Source organism: Lepisosteus oculatus, chromosome 14 (assembly GCF_040954835.1).
Source record: "Lepisosteus oculatus isolate fLepOcu1 chromosome 14, fLepOcu1.hap2, whole genome shotgun sequence".
Taxonomy (NCBI): domain Eukaryota; kingdom Metazoa; phylum Chordata; class Actinopteri; order Semionotiformes; family Lepisosteidae; genus Lepisosteus; species Lepisosteus oculatus.
In genome coordinates this window covers 19,459,794-19,475,746 of record NC_090709.1, presented here as the reverse complement: position 1 = coordinate 19,475,746, position 15,953 = coordinate 19,459,794, and the positions used below count along the sequence as shown (strand labels likewise).

The following is a 15,953-nucleotide window of genomic DNA, read 5'->3' as shown; positions in this document are numbered from 1 at the left end:
CTCAATACAATTCTGAAAAACGCGACTCTCCGAACGCCAGCCGAACAAGTCTCCACAGCCGATGCGCTGTGTCTCTTTTCAGCTGGCGATAAACCTTTCCTCGATCCTTTGCGGACTTGTTAAACTGTTCCTGATCAGAATAAAAAACGCTCACGCTAATACACAAGCACCCGTGTCTCGCCAAAGCTGACAAATAAACAGACGGACAAGCCGCACTGCACGTGTGAACAGGGGAATGAGCGAGCGAGCGGGGATAGGGCGCCTCCTGCGCTTAAAAGCTTACAGCACCTGGTATTCCCAGGCGGTCTCCCATCCAAGTACTAACCAGGCCCATCCCTGTTTAGCTTCCGAGATCAGACGAGATCAGGCGTGCTCAAGGGAGTGTGGCCGTAAGCAAGAGCAAGGCTCGCTGGCACCCTTCTTATTGAGAGGACAGCTCCGTCACCTCTTTTACGACGCTGCTTTTTTTCCCTTGCGTTTTTCTCTTCTTCCCACGTTGTCTCTCTTCACTGCCTTCGTCCCTGCTCTATTTCACTTCAGCCTTTCACTCTTGCTTCCTTCCAATGAGGACGGAGCTGCGGGAGAAAGGGCGCTATAGAGGATCGCTGTGGAGAGCTGCTGCTGTGCTTTGACATCTGAGCTCTGTGGAAAACGATCTCAATACAATTCTGAAAAACGCGACTCTCCGAACGCCAGCCGAACAAGTCTCCACAGCCGATGCGCTGTGTCTCTTTTCAGCTGGCGATAAACCTTTCCTCGATTCTTTGCGGACTTGTTAAACTGTTCCTGATCAGAATAAAAAACACTCACGCTAATACACAAGCACCCGTGTCTCGCCAAAGCTGACAAATAAACAGACGGACAAGCCACACTGCACGTGTGAACAGGGGAATGAGCGAGCGAGCGGGGATAGGGCGCCTCCTGCGCTTAAAAGCTTACAGCACCTGGTATTCCCAGGCGGTCTCCCATCCAAGTACTAACCAGGCCCATCCCTGTTTAGCTTCCGAGATCAGACGAGATCAGGCGTGCTCAAGGGGGTGTGGCCGTAAGCGAGAGCAAGGCTCGCTGGCACCCTTCTTATTGAGAGGACAGCTCCGTCACCTCTTTTACGACGCTGCTTTTTTTCCCTTGCGTTTTTCTCTTCTTCCCACGTTCTCTCTCTTCACTGCCTTCGTCCCCGCTCTATTTCACTTCAGCCTTTCACTCTTGCTTCCTTCCAATGAGGACGGAGCTGCGGGAGAAAGGGCGCTATAGAGGATCGCTGTGGAGAGCTGCTGCTGTGCTTTGACATCTGAGCTCTGTGGAAAACGATCTCAATACAATTCTGAAAAACGCGACTCTCCGAACGCCAGCCGAACAAGTCTCCACAGCCGAAGCGCTGTGTCTCTTTTCAGCTGGCGATAAACCTTTCCTCGATCCTTTGCGGACTTGTAAAACTGTTCCTGATCAGAATAAAAAACGCTCACGCTAATACACAAGCACCCGTGTCTCGCCAAAGCTGAGAAATAAACAGACGGACAAGCCGCACTGCACGTGTGAACAGGGGAATGAGCGAGCGAGCGGGGATAGGGCGCCTCCTGCGCTTAAAAGCTTACAGCACCTGGTATTCCCAGGCGGTCTCCCATCCAAGTACTAACCAGGCCCATCCCTGTTTAGCTTCCAAGATCAGATGAGATCAGGCGAGGTCAAGGGTGTGTGGCTGTAAGCGAGAGCAAGGCTCGCTGGCACCCTTCTTATTGAGAGGACAGCTCCGTCACCTCTTTTACGACGCTGCTTTTTTCCCTTGCGTTTTTCTCTTCTTCCCACGTTCTCTCTCTTCACTGCCTTCGTCCCCGCTCTATTTCACTTCAGCCTTTCACTTTTGCTTCCTTCCAATGAGGACGGAGCTGCAGGAGAAAGGGCGCTATAGAGGATCGCTGTGGAGAGCTGCTGCTGTGCTTTGACATCTGAGCTCTGTGGAAAACGATCTCAATACAATTCTGAAAAACGCGACTCTCCGAACGCCAGCCGAACAAGTCTCCACAGCCGAAGCGCTGTGTCTCTTTTCAGCTGGCGATAAACCTTTCCTCGATCCTTTGCGGACTTGTAAAACTGTTCCTGATCAGAATAAAAAACGCTCACGCTAATACACAAGCACCCGTGTCTCACCAAAGCTGACAAATAAACAGACGGACAAGCCGCACTGCACGTGTGAACAGGGGAATGAGCGAGCGAGCGGGGATAGGGCGCCTCCTGCGCTTAAAAGCTTACAGCACCTGGTATTCCCAGGCGGTCTCCCATCCAAGTACTAACCAGGCCCATCCCTGTTTAGCTTCCGAGATCAGACGAGATCGGGCGTGCTCAAGGGGGTGTGGCCGTAAGCGAGAGCAAGGCTCGCTGGCACCCTTCTTATTGAGAGGACAGCTCCGTCACCTCTTTTACGACGCTCCTTTTTTTCCCTTGCGTTTTTCTCTTCTTCCCACGTTCTCTCGCTTCACTGCCTTCGTCCCCGCTCTATTTCACTTCAGCCTTTCACTCTTGCTTCCTTCCAATTAGGACGGAGCTGCGGGAGAAAGGGCGCTATAGAGGATCGCTGTGGAGAGCTGCTGCTGTGCTTTGACATCTGAGCTCTGTGGAAAACGATCTCAATACAATTCTGAAAAACGCGACTCTCCGAACGCCAGCCGAACAAGTCTCCACAGCCGAATCGCTGTGTCTCTTTTCAGCTGGCGATAAACCTTTCCTCGATTCTTTGCGGACTTGTTAAACTGTTCCTGATCAGAATAAAAAACGCTCACGCTAATACACAAGCACCCGTGTCTCGCCAGAGCTGACAAATAAACAGACGGACAAGCCGCACTGCACGTGTGAACAGGGGAATGAGCGAGCGAGCGGGGATAGGGCGCCTCCTGCGCTTAAAAGCTTGCAGCACCTGGTATTCCCAGGCGGTCTCCCATCCAAGTACTAACCAGGCCCATCCCTGTTTAGCTTCTGAGATCAGACAAGATCAGGCGTGCTCAAGGGAGTGTGGCCGTAAGCAAGAGTAAGGTTCGCTGGCACCCTTCTTATTGAGAGGACAGCTCCGTCACCTCTTTTTCGACGCTGCTTTTCTTCCCTTGCGTTTTTCTCTTCTTCCCACGTTCTCTCTCTTCACTGCCTTCGTCCCCGCTCTATTTCACTTCAGCCTTTCACTCTTGCTTCCTTCCAATGAGGACGGAGCTGCGGGAGAAAGGGCGCTATAGAGGATCGCTGTGGAGAGCTGCTGCTGTGCTTTGACATCTGAGCTCTGTGGAAAACGATCTCAATACAATTCTGAAAAACGCGACTCTCCGAACGCCAGCCGAACAAGTCTCCACAGCCGAAGCGCTGTGTCTCTTTTCAGCTGGCGATAAACCTTTCCTCGATCCTTTGCGGACTTGTAAAACTGTTCCTGATCAGAATAAAAAACGCTCACGCTAATACACAAGCACCCGTGTCTCGCCAAAGCTGACAAATAAACAGACGGACAAGCCGCACTGCACGTGTGAACAGGGGAATGAGCGAGCGAGCGGGGATAGAGCGCCTCCTGCGCTTAAAAGCTCACAGCACCTGGTATTCCCAGGCGGTCTCCCATCCAAGTACTAACCAAGCCCATCCCTGTTTAGCTTCCGAGATCAGACAAGATCAGGCGTGCTCAAGGGAGTGTGGCCGTAAGCAAGAGCAAGGTTCGCTGGCACCCTTCTTATTGAGAGGACAGCTCCGTCACCTCTTTTACGACGCTCCTTTTTTTCCCTTGCGTTTTTCTCTTCTTCCCACGTTCTCTCGCTTCACTGCCTTCGTCCCCGCTCTATTTCACTTCAGCCTTTCACTCTTGCTTCCTTCCAATTAGGACGGAGCTGCGGGAGAAAGGGCGCTATAGAGGATCGCTGTGGACAGCTGCTGCTGTGCTTTGACATCTGAGCTCTGTGGAAAACGATCTCAATACAATTCTGAAAAACGCGACTCTCCGAACGCCAGCCGAACAAGTCTCCACAGCCGAATCGCTGTGTCTCTTTTCAGCTGGCGATAAACCTTTCCTCGATTCTTTGCGGACTTGTTAAACTGTTCCTGATCAGAATAAAAAACGCTCACGCTAATACACAAGCACCCGTGTCTCGCCAGAGCTGACAAATAAACAGACGGACAAGCCGCACTGCACGTGTGAACAGGGGAATGAGCGAGCGAGCGGGGATAGGGCGCCTCCTGCGCTTAAAAGCTTGCAGCACCTGGTATTCCCAGGCGGTCTCCCATCCAAGTACTAACCAGGCCCATCCCTGTTTAGCTTCCGAGATCAGACAAGATCAGGCGTGCTCAAGGGAGTGTGGCCGTAAGCGAGAGCAAGGTTCGCTGGCACCCTTCTTATTGAGAGGACAGCTCCGTCACCTCTTTTTCGACGCTGCTTTTCTTCCCTTGCGTTTTTCTCTTCTTCCCACGTTCTCTCTCTTCACTGCCTTCGTCCCCGCTCTATTTCACTTCAGCCTTTCACTCTTGCTTCCTTCCAATGAGGACGGAGCTGCGGGAGAAAGGGCGCTATAGAGGATCGCTGTGGAGAGCTGCTGCTGTGCTTTGACATCTGAGCTCTGTGGAAAACGATCTCAATACAATTCTGAAAAACGCGACTCTCCGAACGCCAGCCGAGCAAGTCTCCACAGCCGAAGCGCTGTGTCTCTTTTCAGCTGGCGATAAACCTTTCCTCGATCCTTTGCGGACTTGTAAAACTGTTCCTGATCAGAATAAAAAACGCTCACGCTAATACACAAGCACCCGTGTCTCGCCAAAGCTGACAAATAAACAGACGGACAAGCCGCACTGCACGTGTGAACAGGGGAATGAGCGAGCGAGCAGGGATAGGGCGCCTCCTGCGCTTAAAAGCTTACAGCACCTGGTATTCCCAGGCGGTCTCCCATCCAAGTACTAACCAGGCCCATCCCTGTTTAGCTTCCGAGATCAGACGAGATCAGGCGTGCTCAAGGGGGTGTGGCCGTAACCGAGAGGAAGGCTCGCTGGCACCCTTCTTATTGAGAGGACAGCTCCGTCACCTCTTTTTCGACGCTGCTTTTCTTCCCTTGCGTTTTTCTCTTCTTCCCACGTTCTCTCTCTTCACTGCCTTCGTCCCCGCTCTATTTCACTTCAGCCTTTCACTTTTGCTTCCTTCCAATGAGGACGGAGCTGCGGGAGAAAGGGCGCTATAGAGGATCGCTGTGGAGAGCTGCTGCTGTGCTTTGACATCTGAGCTCTGTGGAAAACGATCTCAATACAATTCTGAAAAACGCGACTCTCCGAACGCCAGCCGAACAAGTCTCCACAGCCGAAGCGCTGTGTCTCTTTTCAGCTGGCGATAAACCTTTCCTCGATCCTTTGCGGACTTGTAAAACTGTTCCTGATCAGAATAAAAAACGCTCACGCTAATACACAAGCACCCGTGTCTCGCCAAAGCTGACAAATAAACAGACGGACAAGCCGCACTGCACGTGTGAACAGGGGAATGAGCGAGCGAGCGGGGATAGGGCGCCTCCTGCGCTTAAACGCTTACAGCACCTGGTATTCCCAGGCGGTCTCTCATCCAAGTACTAACCAGGCCCATCTCTGTTTAGCTTCCGAGATCAAACGAGATCAGGCATGCTCAAGGGGGTGTGGCCATAAGCGAGAGCAAGGCTCGCTGGCACCCTTCTTATTGAGAGGACAGCTCCGTCACCTCTTTTACGACGCTGCTTTTTTTCCCTTGCGTTTTTCTCTTCTTCCCACGTTCTCTCTCTTCACTGCCTTCGTCCCCGCTCTATTTCACTTCAGCCTTTCACTCTTGCTTCCTTCCAATGAGGACGGAGCTGCGGGAGAAAGGGCGCTATAGAGGATCGCTGTGGAGAGCTGCTGCTGTGCTTTGACATCTGAGCTCTGTGGAAAACGATCTCAATACAATTCTGAAAAACGCGACTCTCCGAACGCCAGCCGAACAAGTCTCCACAGCCGAAGCGCTGTGTCTCTTTTCAGCTGGCGATAAACCTTTCCTCGATCCTTTGCGGACTTGTAAAACTGTTCCTGATCAGAATAAAAAACGCTCACGCTAATATACAAGCACCCGTGTCTCGCCAAAGCTGACAAATAAAGAGACGGACAAGCCGCACTGCACGTGTGAACAGGGGAATGAGCGAGCGAGCGGGGATAGGGCGCCTCCTGCGCTTAAAAGCTTACAGCACCTGGTATTCCCAGGCGGTCTCCCATCCAAGTACTAACCAGGCCCATCCCTGTTTAGCTTCCAAGATCAGACGAGATCAGGCGTGCTCAAGGGGGTGTGGCCGTAAGCGAGCGAAAGGCTCGCTGGCACCCTTCTTATTGAGAGGACAGCTCCGTCACCTCTTTTACGACGCTGCTTTTTTTCTCTTGCGTTTTTCTCTTCTTCCCACATTCTCTCTCTTCACTGCCTTCGTCCCCGCTCTATTTCACTTCAGCCTTTCACTCTTGCTTCCTTCCAATGAGGACGGAGCTGCGGGAGAAAGGGCGCTATAGAGGATCGCTGTGGAGAGCTGCTGCTGTGCTTTGACATCTGAGCTCTGTGGAAAACGATCTCAATACAATTCTGAAAAACGCGACTCTCCGAACGCCAGCCGAACAAGTCTCCACAGCCGAAGCGCTGTGTCTCTTTTCAGCTGGCGATAAACCTTTCCTCGATCCTTTGTGGACTTGTTAAACTGTTCATGATCAGAATAAAAAACGCTCACGCTAATACACAAGCACCCGTGTCTCGCCAAAGCTGACAAATAAACAGATGGACAAGCCGCACTGCACGTGTGAACAGGGGAATGAGCGAACGAGCGGGGATAGGGCGCCTCCTGCGCTTAAAAGCTTACAGCACCTGGTATTCCCAGGCGGTCTCCCATCCAAGTACTAACCAGGCCCATCCCTGTTTAGCTTCCGAGATCAGACGAGATCAGGCGTGCTCAAGGGGGTGTGGCCATAAGCGAGAGCAAGGCTCGCTGGCACCCTTCTTATTGAGAGGACAGCTCCGTCACCTCTTTTATGACGCTGCTCTTTTTCCCTTGCGTTTTTCTCTTTTTCCCACGTTCTCTCTCTTCACTGCCTTCGTTCCCGCTCCATTTCACTTCAGCCTTTCACTCTTGCTTCCTTCCAATGAGGACGGAGCTGCGGGAGAAAGGGCGCTATAGAGGATCGCTGTGGAGAGCTGCTGCTGTGCTTTGACATCTGAGTTCTGTGGAAAACGATCTCAATACAATTCTGAAAAACGCGACTCTCCGAACGCCAGCCGAACAAGTCTCCACAGCCGAAGCGCTGTGTCTCTTTTCAGCTGGCGATAAACCATCCCTCGATCCTTTGCGGACTTGTAAAACTGTTCCTGATCAGAATAAAAAACGCTCACGCTAATACACAAGCACCCGTGTCTCGCCAAAGCTGACAAATAAACAGACGGACAAGCCGCACTGCACGTGTTAACAGGGGAATGAGCGAGCGAGCGGGGATAGGGCGCCTCCTGCGCTTAAAAGCTTACAGCACCTGGTATTCCCAGGCGGTCTCCCATCCAAGTACTAACCAGGCCCATCCCTGTTTAGCTTCCGAGATCAGACGAGATCAGGCGTGCTCAAGGGGGTGTGGCCGTAAGCGAGAGCAAGGCTCGCTGGCACCCTTCTTATTGAGAGGACAGCTCCGTCACCTATTTTACGACGCTGCTTTTTTTCCCTTGCGTTTTTCTCTTCTTCCCACGTTCTCTCTCTTCACTGCCTTCATCCCCGCTCTATTTCACTTCAGCCTTTCACTCTTGCTTCCTTCCAATGAGGACGGAGCTGCGGGAGAAAGGGCGCTATAGAGGATCGCTGTGGAGAGCTGCTGCTGTGCTTTGACATCTGAGCTCTGTGGAAAACGATCTCAATACAATTCTGAAAAACGCGACTCTCCGAACGCCAGCCGAACAAGTCTCCACAGCTGATGCGCTGTGTCTCTTTTCAGCTGGCGATAAACCTTTCCTCGATCCTTTGCGGACTTGTAAAACTGTTCCTGATCAGAATAAAAAACGCTCACGCTAATACACAAGCACCCGTGTCTCGCCAAAGCTGACAAATAAACAGACGGACAAGCCACACTGCACGTGTGAACAGGGGAATGAGCGAGCGGGGATAGGGCGCCTCCTGCGCTTAAACGCTTACAGCACCTGGTATTCCCGGGCGGTCTCCCATCCAAGTACTAACCAGGCCCATCCCTGTTTAGCTTCCGAGATCAGACGAGATCAGGTGTGCTCAAGGGGGTGTGGCCGTAAGCGAGAGCAGGGCTCGCTGGCACCCTTCTTATTGAGAGGACAGCTCCGTCACCTCTTTTACGACGCTGCTTTTTTTCCCTTGCGTTTTTCACTTCTTCCCACGTTCTCTCTCTTCACTGCCTTCGTCCCCGCTCTATTTCACTTCAGCCTTTCACTCTTGCTTCCTTCCAATGAGGACGGAGCTGCGGGAGAAAGGGCGCTATAGAGGATCGCTGTGGAGAGCTGCTGCTGTGCTTTGACATCTGAGCTCTGTGGAAAACGATCTCAATACAATTCTGAAAAACGCGACTCTCCGAACGCCAGCCGAACAAGTCTCCACAGCCGAAGCGCTGTGTCTCTTTTCAGCTGGCGATAAACCTTTCCTCGATCCTTTGCAGACTTGTTAAACTGTTCCTGATCAGAATAAAAAACGCTCACGCTAATACACAAGCACCCGTGTCTCGCCAAAGCTGACAAATAAACAGACGGACAAGCCGCACTGCACGTGTGAACAGGGGAATGAGCGAGCGGGGATAGGGCGCCTCCTGCGCTTAAACGCTTACAGCACCTGGTATTCCCGGGCGGTCTCCCATCCAAGTACTAACCAGGCCCATCCCTGTTTAGCTTCCGAGATCAGACGAGATCAGGTGTGCTCAAGGGGGTGTGGCCGTAAGCGAGAGCAGGGCTCGCTGGCACCCTTCTTATTGAGAGGACAGCTCCGTCACCTCTTTTACGACGCTGCTTTTTTTCCCTTGCGTTTTTCACTTCTTCCCACGTTCTCTCTCTTCACTGCCTTCGTCCCCGCTCTATTTCACTTCAGCCTTTCACTCTTGCTTCCTTCCAATGAGGACGGAGCTGCGGGAGAAAGGGCGCTATAGAGGATCGCTGTGGAGAGCTGCTGCTGTGCTTTGACATCTGAGCTCTGTGGAAAACGATCTCAATACAATTCTGAAAAACGCGACTCTCCGAACGCCAGCCGAACAAGTCTCCACAGCCGAAGCGCTGTGTCTCTTTTCAGCTGGCGATAAACCTTTCCTCGATCCTTTGCAGACTTGTTAAACTGTTCCTGATCAGAATAAAAAACGCTCACGCTAATACACAAGCACCCGTGTCTCGCCAAAGCTGACAAATAAACAGACGGACAAGCCGCACTGCACGTGTGAACAGGGGAATGAGCGAGCGAGCGGGGATAGGGCGCCTCCTGCGCTTAAGAGCTTACAGCACCTGGTATTCCCAGGCGGTCTCCCATCCAAGTACTAACCAGGCCCATCCCTGTTTAGCTTCCGAGATCAGACGAGATCAGGCGTGCTCAAGGGGGTGTGGCCGTAAGCGAGAGCAAGGCTCGCTGGCACCCTTCTTATTGAGAGGACAGCTCCGTCACCTCTTTTACGACGCTGCTTTTTTTCCCTTGCGTTTTTCTCTTCTTCCCACGTTCTCTCTCTTCACTGCCTTCGTCCCCGCTCTATTTCACTTCAGCCTTTCACTCTTGCTTCCTTCCAATGAGGACGGAGCTGCGGGAGAAAGGGCGCTATAGAGGATCGCTGTGGAGAGCTGCTGCTGTGCTTTGACATCTGAGCTCTGTGGAAAACGATCTCAATACAATTCTGAAAAACGCGACTCTCCGAACGCCAGCCGAACAAGTCTCCACAGCCGAAGCGCTGTGTCTCTTTTCAGCTGGCGATAAACCTTTCCTCGATCCTTTGCGGACTTGTTAAACTGTTCCTGATCAGAATAAAAAACGCTCACGCTAATACACAAGCACCCGTGTCTCGCCAAAGCTGACAAATAAACAGACGGACAAGCCGCACTGCACGTGTGAACAGGGGAATGAGCGAGCGAGCGGGGATAGGGCGCCTCCTGCGCTTAAAAGCTTACAGCACCTGGTATTCCCAGGCGTCTCCCATCCAAGTACTAACCAGGCCCATCCCTGTTTAGCTTCCGAGATCAGACGAGATCAGGCGTGCTCAAGGGGGTGTGGCCGTAAGCGAGAGCAAGGCTCGCTGGCACCCTTCTTATTGAGAGGACATCTCCGTCACCTCTTTTACGACGCTGCTTTTTTTCCCTTGCGTTTTTCTCTTCTTCCCACGTTCTCTCTCTTCACTGCCTTCATCCCCGCTCTATTTCACTTCAGCCTTTCACTCTTGCTTCCTTCCAATGAGGACGGAGCTGCGGGAGAAAGGGCGCTATAGAGGATCGCTGTGGAGAGCTGCTGCTGTGCTTTGACATCTGAGCTCTGTGGAAAACGATCTCAATACAATTCTGAAAAACGCGACTCTCCGAACGCCAGCCGAACAAGTCTCCACAGCCGAAGCGCTGTGTCTCTTTTCAGCTGGCGATAAACCTTTCTTCGATTCTTTGCGGACTTGTTAAACTGTTCCTGATCAGAATAAAAAACGCTCACGCTAATACACAAGCACCCGTGTCTCGCCAAAGCTGACAAATAAACAGACGGACAAGCCGCACTGCACGTGTGAACAGGGGAATGAGCGAGCGAGCGGGGATAGGGCGCCTCCTGCGCTTAAAAGCTTACAGCACCTGGTATTCCCAGGCGGTCTCCCATCCAAGTACTAACCAGGCCCATCCCTGTTTAGCTTCCGAGATCAGACGAGATCAGGCGTGCTCAAGGGGGTGTGGCCGTAAGCGAGAGCAAGGCTCGCTGGCACCCTTCTTATTGAGAGGACAGCTCCGTCACCTCTTTTACGACGCTGCTTTTTTTCTCTTGCGTTTTTCTCTTCTTCCCACGTTCTCTCTCTTCACTGCCTTCGTCCCCGCTCTATTTCACTTCAGCCTTTCACTCTTGCTTCCTTCCAATGAGGACGGAGATGCGGGAGAAAGGGCGCTATAGAGGATCGCTGTGGAGAGCTGCTGCTGTGCTTTGACATCTGAGCTCTGTGGAAAACGATCTCAATACAATTCTGAAAAACGCGACTCTCCGAACGCCAGCCAAACAAGTCTCCACAGCCGAAGCGCTGTGTCTCTTTTCAGTTGGCGATAAACCTTTCCTCGATCCTTTGCGGACTTGTAAAGCTGTTCCTGATCAGAATAAAAAACGCTCACGCTAATACACAAGCACCCGTGTCTCGCCAAAGCTGAGAAATAAACAGACGGACAAGCCGCACTGCACGTGTGAACAGGGGAATGAGCGAGCGAGCGGGGATAGGGCGCCTCCTGCGCATAAAAGCTTACAGCACCTGGTATTCCCAGGCGGTCTCCCATCCAAGTACTAACCAGGCCCATCCCTGTTTAGCTTCCAAGATCAGACGAGATCAGGCGTGGTCAAGGGGGTGTGGCCGTAAGCAAGAGCAAGGCTCGCTGGCACCCTTCTTATTGAGAGGACAGCTCCGTCACCTCTTTTACGACGCTGCTTTTTTTCCCTTGCGTTTTTCTCTTCTTCCCACGTTCTCTCTCTTCACTGCCTTCGTCCCCGCTCTATTTCACTTCAGCCTTTCACTCTTGCTTCCTTCCAATGAGGACGGAGCTGCGGGAGAAAGGGCGCTATAGAGGATCGCTGTGGAGAGCTGCTGCTGTGCTTTGACATCTGAGCTCTGTGGAAAACGATCTCAATACAATTCTGAAAAACGCGACTCTCCGAACGCCAGCCGAACAAGTCTCCACAGCCGAAGCGCTGTGTCTCTTTTCAGCTATCGATAAACCTTTCCTCGATCCTTTGCGGACTTGTTAAACTGTTCCTGATCAGAATAAAAAACGCTCACGCTAATACACAAGCACCCGTGTCTCGCCAAAGCTGACAAATAAACAGACGGACAAGCCGTACTGCTCGTGTGAACAGGGGAGTGAGCGAGCGAGCGGGGATAGGGCGCCTCCTGCGCTTAAAAGCTTACAGCACCTGGTATTCCCAGGCGGTCTCCCATCCAAGTACTAACCAGGCCCATCCCTGTTTAGCTTCCGAGATCAGACGAGATCAGGCGTGCTCAAGGGGGTGTGGCCGTAAGCAAGAGCAAGGCTCGCTGGCACCCTTCTTATTGAGAGGACAGCTCCGTCACCTCTTTTACGACGCTGCTTTTTTTCCCTTGCGTTTTTCTCTTCTTCCCACGTTCTCTCTCTTCACTGCCTTCGTCCCCGCTCTATTTCACTTCAGCCTTTCACTCTTGCTTCCTTCCAATGAGGACGGAGCTGCGGGAGAAAGGGCGCTATAGAAAATCGCTGTGGAGAGCTGCTGCTGTGCTTTGACATCTGAGCTCTGTGGAAAACGATCTCAATACAATTCTGAAAAACGCGACTCTCCGAACGCCAGCCGAACAAGTCTCCACAGCCGAAGCGCTGTGTCTCTTTTCAGCTGCCGATAAACCTTTCCTCGATCCTTTGCGGACTTGTAAAACTGTTCCTGATCAGAATTAAAAAACGCTCACGCTAATACACAAGCACCCGTGTCTCGCCAAAGCTGACAAATAAACAGACGGACAAGCCGCAATGCACGTGTGAACAGGGGAATGAGCGAGCGAGCGGGGATAGGGCGCCTCCTGCGCTTAAAAGCTTACAGCACCTGGTATTCCCAGGCGGTCTCCCATCCAAGTACTAACCAGGCCCATCCCTGTTTAGCTTCCGAGAGCAGACGAGATCAGGCGTGCTCAAGGGGGTGTGGCCATAAGCGAGAGCAAGGTTCGCTGGCACCCTTCTTATTGAGAGGACAGCTCCGTCACCTCTTTTACGACGCTGCTTTTTTTCCCTTGCGTTTTTCTCTTCTTCCCACGTTCTCTCTCTTCACTGCCTTCGTCCCCGCTCTATTTCACTTCAGCCTTTCACTCTTGCTTCCTTCCAATGAGGACGGAGCTGCGGGAGAAAGGGCGCTATAGAGGATCGCTGTGGAGAGCTGCTGCTGTGCTTTGACATCTGAGCTCTGTGGAAAACGATCTCAATACAATTCTGAAAAACGCGACTCTCCGAACGCCAGCCGAACAAGTCTCCACAGCCGAAGCGCTGTGTCTCTTTTCAGCTGGCGATAAACCTTTCCTCGATCCTTTGCGGACTTGTAAAACTGTTCCTGATCAGAATAAAAAACGCTCACGCTAATACACAAGCACCCGTGTCTCGCCAAAGCTGACAAATAAACAGACGGACAAGCCGCACTGCACGTGTGAACAGGGGAATGAGCGAGCGAGCGGGGATAGGGCGCCTCCTGCGCTTAAAAGCTTACAGCACCTGGTATTCCCAGGCGGTCTCCCATCCAAGTACTAACCAGGCCCATCCTTGTTTAGCTTCCGAAATCAGATGAGATCAGGCGTGCTCAAGGGGGTGTGGCCGTACGCAAGAGCAAGGCTCGCTGGCACCCTTCTTATTGAGAGGACAGCTCCGTCACCTCTTTTACGACGCTGCTTTTTTTCCCTTGCGTTTTTCTCTTCTTCCCAAGTTCTCTCTCTTCACTGCCTTCGTCCCCGCTCTATTTCACTTCAGCCTTTCACTCTTGCTTCCTTCCAATGAGGACTGAGCTGCGGGAGAAAGGGCGCTATAGAGGATCGCTGTGGAGAGCTGCTGCTGTGCTTTGACATCTGAGCTCTGTGGAAAACGATCTCAATACAATTCTGAAAAACGCGACTCTCCGAACGCCAGCCGAACAAGTCTCCACAGCCGAAGCGCTGTGTCTCTTTTCAGCTGGCGATAAACCTTTCCTCGATCCTTTGCGCACTTGTAAAACTGTTCCTGATCAGAATAAAAAACGCTCACGCTAATACACAAGCACCCGTGTCTCGCCAAAGCTGACAAATAAACAGACGGACAAGCCGCACTGCACGTGTGAACAGGGGAATGAGCGAGCGAGCGGGGATAGGGCGCCTCCTGCGCTTAAAAGCTTACAGCACCTGGAACTCCCAGGCGGTCTCCCATCCAAGTACTAACCAGGCCCATCCCTGTTTAGCTTCCGAGATCAGACGAGATCAGGAGTGCTCAAGAGGGTGTGGCCGTAAGCGAGAGCAAGGCTCGCTGGCACCCTTCTTATTGAGAGGACAGCTCCGTCACCTCTTTTACGACACTGCTCTATTTCCCTTGCGTTTTTCTCTTCTTCCCACGTTCTCTCTCTTCACTGCCTTCGTCCCCGCTCTATTTCACTTCAGCCTTTCACTCTTGCTTCCTTCCAATGAGGACGGAGCTGCGGGAGAAAGGGCGCTATAGAGGATCGCTGTGGAGAGCTGCTGCTGTGCTTTGACATCTGAGCTCTGTGGAAAACGATCTCAATACAATTCTGAAAAACGCGACTCTCCGAACGCCAGCCGAACAAGTCTCCACAGCCGAAGCGCTGTGTCTCTTTTCAGCTGGCGATAAACCTTTCCTCGATCCTTTGCGGACTTGTTAAACTGTTCCTGATCAGAATAAAAAACGCTCACGCTAATACACAAGCACCCGTGTCTCGCCAAAGCTGACAAATAAACAGACGGACAAGCCGCACTGCACGTATGAACAGGGGAATGAGCGAGCGAGCGGGGATAGGGCGCCTCCTGCGCTTAAAAGCTTACAGCACCTGGTATTCCCAGGCGGTCCCCCATCCAAGTACTAACCAAGCCCATCCCTGTTTAGCTTCCGAGATCAGGCGTGCTCAAGGGGGTGTGGCCATAAGCGAGAGCAAGGCTCGCTGGCACCCTTCTTATTGAGAGGACAGCTCTGTCCCCTCTTTTACGACGCTGCTTTTTTTCCCTTGCGTTTTTCTCTTCTTCCCACGTTCTCTCTCTTCACTGCCTTCGTCCCCGCTCTATTTCACTTCAGCCTTTCACTCTTGCTTCCTTCCAATGAGGACGGAGCTGCGGGAGAAAGGGCGCTATAGAGGATCGCTGTGGAGAGCTGCTGCTGTGCTTTGACATCTGAGCTCTGTGGAAAACGATCTCAATACAATTCTGAAAAACGCGACTCTCCGAACGCCAGCCGAACAAGTCTCCACAGCCGAAGCGCTGTGTCTCTTTTCAGCTGGCGATAAACCTTTCCTCGATCCTTTGCGGACTTGTAAAACTGTTCCTGATCAGAATAAAAAACGCTCACGCTAATACACAAGCACCCGTGTCTCGCCAAAGCTGAGAAATAAACAGACGGACAAGCCGCACTGCACGTGTGAACAGGGGAATGAGCGAGCGAGCGGGGATAGGGCGCCTCCTGCGCTTAAAAGCTTACAGCACCTGGCATTCCCAGGCGGTCTCCCATCCAAGTACTAACCAGGCCCATCCCTGTTTAGCTTCCAAGATCAGATGAGATCAGGCGTGGTCAAGGGGGTGTGGCCGTAAGCAAGAGCAAGGCTCGCTGGCACCCTTCTTATTGAGAGGACAGCTCCGTCATCTCTTTTACGACGCTGCTTTTTTCCCTTGCGTTTTTCTCTTCTTCCCACGCTCTCTCTCTTCACTGCCTTCGTCCCCGCTCTATTTCACTTCAGCCTTTCACTCTTGCTTTCTTCCAATGAGGACGGAGCTGCGGGAGAAAGGGCGCTATAGAGGATCGCTGTGGAGAGCTGCTGCTGTGCTTTGACATCTGAGCTCTGTGGAAAACGATCTCAATACAATTCTGAAAAACGCGACTCTCCGAACGCCAGCCGAAAAAGTCTCCACAGCCGAAGCGCTGTGTCTCTTTTCAGCTGGCGATAAACCTTTCCTCGATCCTTTGCGGACTTGTAAAACTGTTCCTGATCAGAATAAAAAACGCTCACGCTAATACACAAGCACCCGTGTCTCGCCAAAGCTGACAAATAAAGAGACGGACAAGCCGCACTGCACGTGTGAAC

General features: G+C 52.3%; 17 non-coding genes and 7 pseudogenes across 17 annotated transcripts; all 24 read right to left on the bottom strand.

Moving 5' to 3' along the window:
- Window positions 1-276: 276 nt before the first annotated feature.
- Window positions 277-395, bottom strand: LOC138216186 (5S ribosomal RNA). The gene has a single exon (XR_011179898.1). It is a non-coding gene; the product is annotated as a 5S ribosomal RNA (ribosomal RNA).
- A 537-nt stretch (window positions 396-932) lies between these two features.
- LOC138244070 (5S ribosomal RNA) lies at window positions 933-1,051 on the bottom strand. Its single transcript, XR_011192684.1, has one exon. It is a non-coding gene; the product is annotated as a 5S ribosomal RNA (ribosomal RNA).
- Window positions 1,052-1,588: 537 nt separating this feature from the next.
- On the bottom strand, window positions 1,589-1,707 carry LOC138218380 (5S ribosomal RNA; annotated as a pseudogene).
- Window positions 1,708-2,243: 536 nt separating this feature from the next.
- Window positions 2,244-2,362, bottom strand: LOC138243498 (5S ribosomal RNA). The gene has a single exon (XR_011192155.1). It is a non-coding gene; the product is annotated as a 5S ribosomal RNA (ribosomal RNA).
- A 537-nt stretch (window positions 2,363-2,899) lies between these two features.
- On the bottom strand, window positions 2,900-3,018 carry LOC138218147 (5S ribosomal RNA; annotated as a pseudogene).
- Window positions 3,019-3,555: 537 nt separating this feature from the next.
- Window positions 3,556-3,674, bottom strand: LOC138218502 (5S ribosomal RNA; annotated as a pseudogene).
- Window positions 3,675-4,211: 537 nt separating this feature from the next.
- Window positions 4,212-4,330, bottom strand: LOC138218452 (5S ribosomal RNA; annotated as a pseudogene).
- A 537-nt stretch (window positions 4,331-4,867) lies between these two features.
- Window positions 4,868-4,986, bottom strand: LOC138216689 (5S ribosomal RNA). The gene has a single exon (XR_011180401.1). It is a non-coding gene; the product is annotated as a 5S ribosomal RNA (ribosomal RNA).
- A 537-nt stretch (window positions 4,987-5,523) lies between these two features.
- Window positions 5,524-5,642, bottom strand: LOC138218827 (5S ribosomal RNA; annotated as a pseudogene).
- Window positions 5,643-6,179: 537 nt separating this feature from the next.
- Window positions 6,180-6,298, bottom strand: LOC138216615 (5S ribosomal RNA). Its single transcript, XR_011180327.1, has one exon. It is a non-coding gene; the product is annotated as a 5S ribosomal RNA (ribosomal RNA).
- Window positions 6,299-6,835: 537 nt separating this feature from the next.
- Window positions 6,836-6,954, bottom strand: LOC138245155 (5S ribosomal RNA). The gene has a single exon (XR_011193769.1). It is a non-coding gene; the product is annotated as a 5S ribosomal RNA (ribosomal RNA).
- Window positions 6,955-7,491: 537 nt separating this feature from the next.
- Window positions 7,492-7,610, bottom strand: LOC138244069 (5S ribosomal RNA). Its single transcript, XR_011192683.1, has one exon. It is a non-coding gene; the product is annotated as a 5S ribosomal RNA (ribosomal RNA).
- A 533-nt stretch (window positions 7,611-8,143) lies between these two features.
- On the bottom strand, window positions 8,144-8,262 carry LOC138244954 (5S ribosomal RNA). The gene has a single exon (XR_011193571.1). It is a non-coding gene; the product is annotated as a 5S ribosomal RNA (ribosomal RNA).
- Window positions 8,263-8,795: 533 nt separating this feature from the next.
- Window positions 8,796-8,914, bottom strand: LOC138244952 (5S ribosomal RNA). The gene has a single exon (XR_011193569.1). It is a non-coding gene; the product is annotated as a 5S ribosomal RNA (ribosomal RNA).
- Window positions 8,915-9,451: 537 nt separating this feature from the next.
- LOC138244068 (5S ribosomal RNA) lies at window positions 9,452-9,570 on the bottom strand. The gene has a single exon (XR_011192682.1). It is a non-coding gene; the product is annotated as a 5S ribosomal RNA (ribosomal RNA).
- A 537-nt stretch (window positions 9,571-10,107) lies between these two features.
- Window positions 10,108-10,225, bottom strand: LOC138218191 (5S ribosomal RNA; annotated as a pseudogene).
- A 537-nt stretch (window positions 10,226-10,762) lies between these two features.
- On the bottom strand, window positions 10,763-10,881 carry LOC138244067 (5S ribosomal RNA). Its single transcript, XR_011192681.1, has one exon. It is a non-coding gene; the product is annotated as a 5S ribosomal RNA (ribosomal RNA).
- Window positions 10,882-11,418: 537 nt separating this feature from the next.
- LOC138216499 (5S ribosomal RNA) lies at window positions 11,419-11,537 on the bottom strand. Its single transcript, XR_011180211.1, has one exon. It is a non-coding gene; the product is annotated as a 5S ribosomal RNA (ribosomal RNA).
- A 537-nt stretch (window positions 11,538-12,074) lies between these two features.
- On the bottom strand, window positions 12,075-12,193 carry LOC138244066 (5S ribosomal RNA). The gene has a single exon (XR_011192680.1). It is a non-coding gene; the product is annotated as a 5S ribosomal RNA (ribosomal RNA).
- Window positions 12,194-12,731: 538 nt separating this feature from the next.
- LOC138217378 (5S ribosomal RNA) lies at window positions 12,732-12,850 on the bottom strand. Its single transcript, XR_011181090.1, has one exon. It is a non-coding gene; the product is annotated as a 5S ribosomal RNA (ribosomal RNA).
- A 537-nt stretch (window positions 12,851-13,387) lies between these two features.
- LOC138217003 (5S ribosomal RNA) lies at window positions 13,388-13,506 on the bottom strand. Its single transcript, XR_011180716.1, has one exon. It is a non-coding gene; the product is annotated as a 5S ribosomal RNA (ribosomal RNA).
- A 537-nt stretch (window positions 13,507-14,043) lies between these two features.
- On the bottom strand, window positions 14,044-14,162 carry LOC138216930 (5S ribosomal RNA). The gene has a single exon (XR_011180643.1). It is a non-coding gene; the product is annotated as a 5S ribosomal RNA (ribosomal RNA).
- Window positions 14,163-14,699: 537 nt separating this feature from the next.
- LOC138219067 (5S ribosomal RNA) lies at window positions 14,700-14,808 on the bottom strand (annotated as a pseudogene).
- Window positions 14,809-15,345: 537 nt separating this feature from the next.
- On the bottom strand, window positions 15,346-15,464 carry LOC138216675 (5S ribosomal RNA). Its single transcript, XR_011180387.1, has one exon. It is a non-coding gene; the product is annotated as a 5S ribosomal RNA (ribosomal RNA).
- Between the last annotated feature and the right edge of the window lie 489 nt (window positions 15,465-15,953).